Source organism: Myripristis murdjan, chromosome 10 (genome assembly GCF_902150065.1).
Source record: "Myripristis murdjan chromosome 10, fMyrMur1.1, whole genome shotgun sequence".
Taxonomy (NCBI): Eukaryota; Metazoa; Chordata; class Actinopteri; order Holocentriformes; family Holocentridae; genus Myripristis; species Myripristis murdjan.
The window spans coordinates 2,484,382-2,490,384 of record NC_043989.1 but is presented as its reverse complement, the minus strand read 5'-3'; positions in this window follow the sequence as shown (position 1 = coordinate 2,490,384).

Here is a 6,003-nt window from a genome sequence, read left to right as displayed (position 1 = left end):
GGCCATTTTTTAGCCCCTGTAAAAGTTCCTGAACACTCTCCTTCGAGGTAGTTCCTGCGGTGGAGACGCGACAATGGCCACGGCCCCGTAAAATTACCCAGAAGTTCCTGCGGTGGAAACGGGCCTTCTGTGACTACATTTACATGGATTGCAATATTCTAATATTAATGCAATTAAGATAGTATTTACAAGACTAAATGTCCATGTAAGGAGCATGACATCCACTTTGAGTTTTTGCAGCAGATTATGACAAATACAGCAATCCAAGAGCTTGACAGCTCATGTTTTTTTGTTTTTTTTAATTGTCAATCCGTAAAAGAAAAGTTGACCAATAACAAAAGCAAAAAATCTCCACAATACAGCGTGAGGAGGAAACTCACTGCAACAAGCTTTCAACAAGCAAAAGAGGACGACACCCCCTTAATTTAACCCTGAGATTAGTCACCATGGTTACTACACCAGTGAAGACCCCATAACAAATGTCTGAATCCCCTCCACATCAAGTGGGTTTTCATGCTGGTTTCGAGTGCTCCTGTCTGGTTCCAGGACCAGAAGTCAGGTATTACAACACTCAGGCCGGGACAATATGCTTATCTCCTGATCCAATACTATCACTACACCTGCCGATCATTACATATTGCGATTCTTAAGTATCCTCTTATCCTCGTTGTGGAAATGTGTCAGAAACTGGCCCTCACTGTCAGTCCAGCTGGAGAAGCAGAGCTCCTCTGAACGGCCTCGCTCTCTAGTTTGTGTCTGTAAAGTTTGATGAGGCTGTGATTCTCTTAGAGGTCACTAGAGGTCATTTTCTCCAGCGACGTCCAGTTTGACAAAATGCTCTACCTGCAGTGAAATGGCTGCTATGGGGGCCAACATCATCACACAGGAATCAAATGTGGCTCATTGAATCCACAAGAGTCTCAGCTTTCCAGTCAAAGCCAACTGATGCAGCTCCAAGACTGTTTAGGCCCCAGTCTGCACACACACACCATTTTACAACAGGCCACAAGAACACATGTGGACTGCAGGCTTTGGGGCCCAAACTGCATGGGATTAGCAGAAGGTGGGCATGTCTGCAAAGGGGAGAGCCGTGGCTGCCCAGAGAACCCATTTTCATTCACACAGCTGGAGGTCAGAGGTTAAAAAAAAAAACAAAACCTAAAATTCAGCCAAAGTTAGAAACAATATTTTTTTCAGAGTTCTCAGGTTCTATAAATGCACTGTGACAATAATACAGCAATGTGTTGAACCTTGTGTTTTTTACCTTGAAACTTGATGTTGAAATGAAAATGTACTTTTGAATAATGAAGTATTTTTAAAAGAGATTACTTTAACTCAAGTAAAACATTTGACTGAGCAACTTCCACTGGCAGTGCAGTAATATTTAACCAGGAGGATCTACACTTTAACTCAAGTCATGGGCTTGTGGACTTTGGCCACCACTGCTCCCACTGGCATGCTGGCATGTGTTAGTGTGTTAGTGTGTGTGTGTGTGTGTGTGTGTGTGTGTGTGTGTGTGTGATGTGAGCCATGGTGCATCACATGCACATCAGTCTGAGCAGCACAGGATCAGATTTATCTGTCAGTCAATGTGAATCTAAACTTCAGACACAGGTGTGTGAAGAACTTGTGAGTGCAGGTGCACGTGGAAATGTTCTCAGGTGTTTTGGTGCAAAACATCAAACAGCATCATAGTTTGTGGAAAACAGCACAGACCCAGATGTGTTTTGGTTGAACAGCTGGATTGCAGAGCAGGGAGCAGTCATTTCTCTCTTTGCAGTCTCTTTTCTTGATATCCTCACTACTTGCTTTGCTATATAATCTCATGTCATCATATTCCATCAGGCTCACAGTCTAACAGCTGTCTTACTTTGTGCCTGAAGGTCCAGGTTCAGCACTGAACTCTGGAGGTTTATCTTTAGACCAGTCGCTCTTCATGGACAGACAGCTGGACACTGCAGACTCTGCTCTGTGGCAGGAACCTCTGGAAACACAAATGTTTGAAACATGTTGTTAGTTCTTGTAAATCAGGGCTCCAGACTAACTTTTCCACTGGCAGCACTGGTGCTCCCAGCTTTCCCAGTCGCTCCCAGCAGCTCATGATTTGGTCGCAGCCTTTTTTTGTGAGGGGGGGTCCAGCTAAAAGAGCGGATGTGGCTCATGATCTGAAGCATCAGTTTTGGGGTCACGTCTACTTTCTCCATGCTTCACAAACAGATTTCACAAGAAAACAGTGAACACACACTGCACTCTAACAGCTGTCTTACTTTGTGTCTGAAGGTCCAGGTTCAGCACTGAACTCTGGAGGTTTATCTTTAGACCAGTCGCTCTTCATGGACAGACAGCTGGACACTGCAGACTCTGCTCTGCCCTCCTCTTCCTCCACACGGTCACTCATCTTCTGATTTAAGTCAGTCTAAGAGGTGCAAACACACACACACACGCACACACCAAAGGGATGACATATGGGTTGATGTTCTAGTTTCCTAGAAGGAGTTAGTGCAGCTGCACATACAGTGGTGGAAAAAAGTTTCTGGACACCCTTAAAATTTTACACAATTTCAAATATTATCATGAAATATTTGTGGAAAAATATTTTTTATATTTCAAAAGGTGTGGCTGCATTAGACAGATACAAACAAATACAAATTATATATTTTTTTTGTTTATTGTTTACAAGAAAAACTATCAAAACTAAATTCTTGACAAATTCTTCTGAGCACAGAATCTTCTTCCAGTTCCTGGCTGTCCAGTTCTTGTGTGCCCGGGTCCAACGACGCCGGGCTAGCCTCTGTCTCTCATTGATCAGGGGCTTCTTGATAGCCTTGTAGGACCTTAAGCCATGATGTAAAAGTCGGCCGCGTGCAGTGTGGGTGGAACACTGAACACCAATTTGGTTTGACCACTGCTGCTGAAGCTCCTGTGATGTCATTCGGCGGTTTTGCCTGCACATGCGGATCAGGATGCGGTCATTTCTTGCTGAAGAAACCCTTGGACGCCCAGATCTTGGTTTGTCTTCCAAGCTGTTGGTTCGTCTGTATTTCTGCAGAGTGGATCCAACTGCTGAAGGACTGCATCTGCACTTCCTGGCTATCTGGCGGCAGCTGTACCCTTCCTGGCTGAGAATCTTTATCTTCAGGCATGTTTCCTGCGTTAGGTTCCTTGTTTTAGCCATTTTTGTGTCTGAAGAACTTTCAAATGTGCTGGCTTTATATAGACACCAAGCTTGGCAACAAAAATTGTGTCTTTTAATAAAAAGAACGACCTTCATCACTGGTACCAAAGTGACCCAATACTCAAAATTTCTTATGTATTTTTATGGAACCAATCAATATTAAGTTTTTAATGGCTTTTTTAGGATTAGTATTTTGGCTGACTGTACTAAAAGAAATTGCACTTGAAGACTTAAGAGTGATTCTTAACTCTTTCTTCGCCATTGACGAGAATTTCTGTCATTCATGACACAACGCTTCCCCGCCATTGACGAGATTTTCCGGCAATCCGCATTTTTACCATTATACTTGCGGGGGCGCTGTTATGGATTTTACCCTTTCAAAATACTATTTCCGGGTCCAAACGCTCTGACAGATACTCAAAACAAAAGACAATGGCGGAACCGGTGAACTTGTTTACAATCACTTCTTTCTTCAGTGAGGTACCTGCGAGAGTGAAAAAAGGTTTAAACTCCTTCAGTTCCAACAGAAAAAGAGAGTTTACGAGGTTGAGGTGAGTTAGAAGTTAGCAGTAAGCTAGCTAGCTAGTTGACATCTTAAGATGATATGCCAAAAAAAAAAAAAAAACGTACAGGGGTCCGTTTCACAAAGCATGTTTAGTGAAAACCCTGAGTCTGTTAACCCTGAAATGAGGGAAACTCTGAGAGAAAGAGGGGTAACTCTAGTCTGTTTCACAGAAGAAGGTAACTTAAGCTCTTGGTCAGTTACCGCAGTAACAGACTCTCATGAAACCTCAAGTTTCTCTCTGTGTCCGCCCTCTTTCAGCCACACACGGTATTTAACTTCCTTATTCATTCAGTCAGCAGGCGAGTTTTGGCGTGGCATATTAGTTCTGCCGTCTGTTATTTAAAAAAAAAAAACAGTCAGTAGGTACAGTGGCGGTTCTGCCCATGTTGCCGCCCTGGGTGAAATTACTGCCTTGCGCCCTTCCCTGTTACTACTCCTAACCCCCCTCCCCAACAGACGTTACTGGCCTCTACCGGAGCCCCTCTGGCTGCTAGAGGCGCCCCTCCCAGAGCCAGCCATGCTGTGCACGGCAGGGGCGCCGGCACCTGTCCGGCGCCCCTGTCGGCATCAGGCAGGCCAGCCGCGGCACTGGCCTGATGCCGACCGGTGCCGCACCCACCCGGTCAGTTCAGCCAGATCTGACAGGCACACAGACTGCCATATATACCTTTCATTATAAATCAACTTTTGTTCATATGCGGCTGCAGCAGCACAACGGACAATGACACAGAGAACATGGTTGATTATTGACTGTGCAATGCAGCCATTCACCGGTAATCGCGGCATCAGGCGAGCCTACCTACTGGTTTACATATGCAAGTACAATACATGCGTATTTGCTTAGACCCCCAATATTAGACGAGGGCGTTTTTCAGGGCATTTTCAATGGAGAAAATATTGTCTTATATTCGGATGAATACGGTAATATAAAACTGCTTTATAGCGCTGATTTTTTTTTTTTTTTTTTGCACTCGTGCCGCCCCCCACGTGACATGAAAAAATGCTGCCCCGGGCGGCTGCCCGCTTCGCCCGTGCCTAAAACCGCTACTGAGTAGGTATTTATTAGATAGATAGATAGATAGATAGATAGGTATACTTTATTGATCCCAGACTGGGAAATTCACAAGTCCATTAGTAGTTAGGTGCCAACTTTTTTTCACGAACATGGCATGTCCTTTCGACAACGATCCCGTGGATGAAGGTGCAGTGTTACTGCGCAGAGAATTCAATATTCGTCGGGAGATGGTTATAAGACCGCGCATAGATGTTTATGCCGAGGTCTTACCTGTTTGAACAGTGTTTTTATATTTCATCTTAAGCTGCCGCCAAGTGCGCTTCTCCCCCGCGTATTGCACCTAAATGAAATAAATTAATAGGCTACCATTCAAGCAGTTTTCCCCTGTAATAGCCATTATTGTTATTGCAACGGACTCCATTTAAACTTACACACTGACCCGAGCAGCAATGTTCTCCCACGCCGTCTCCCTCTCCTTTGCCGCTGCAGCCGTGTTGCACTTTAAAAAAAAAAAAAAAAAAAAACATGTTCAAACTCGCTGTATGAATGCATTAAGATTTCCAATTCAACTGGGGTGAAAAACGCAGCCCGACGCTTCCCCGTTGCCATGGTGACTCGTCAAATCGGGGCTCCATTGACGCTGTCTTTTCTTTTTTATAGCTGTGGGGCACACACTTAACTCTAGGTGAAACTACTAAGTAGATAAAACTAACTCAAATCAGCTGTTCTGGAACCGAAAACTCAGAGTTTCATATCTCAGTGTAGATCAACTCAGAGTTCGGGTAAGACTCGGAGTTTGTTGAACCTGCTTTGTGAAACGGACCCCAGGACTGCAATAACTTTTGACGTAAATGAAGATGAAAAACTTAATATTTATATATGTTCTCTTTCTCGTTGCTAGGAAAGCGGTAGAATGACAATGGTATCGTTTTTTAGACTCAGATCTCTTAGAACAACGAGGAACACAGCACTGCGGCATATTGAAATGACGGGGATTGGACCCGGAAATAGTATTTTGAAAAGGTTCTATGTCACGACTTAAAGACCGGATAGGCATGCAGGGTGTATCCAGGTAATGCTATGGCATGAAGAGGATATAATTTATGGAAACTACGCACCAGCCTACCAAGAAAAATGCTAGTGCCCAGAAAAAGGTTTACGGCTGAGCAAGCCTTGGAACTAATTGTGGACTCAAACTCCAATTATTCATGTTTTGATCAAGATTCAGAGTCCGATTGGGATGATGAG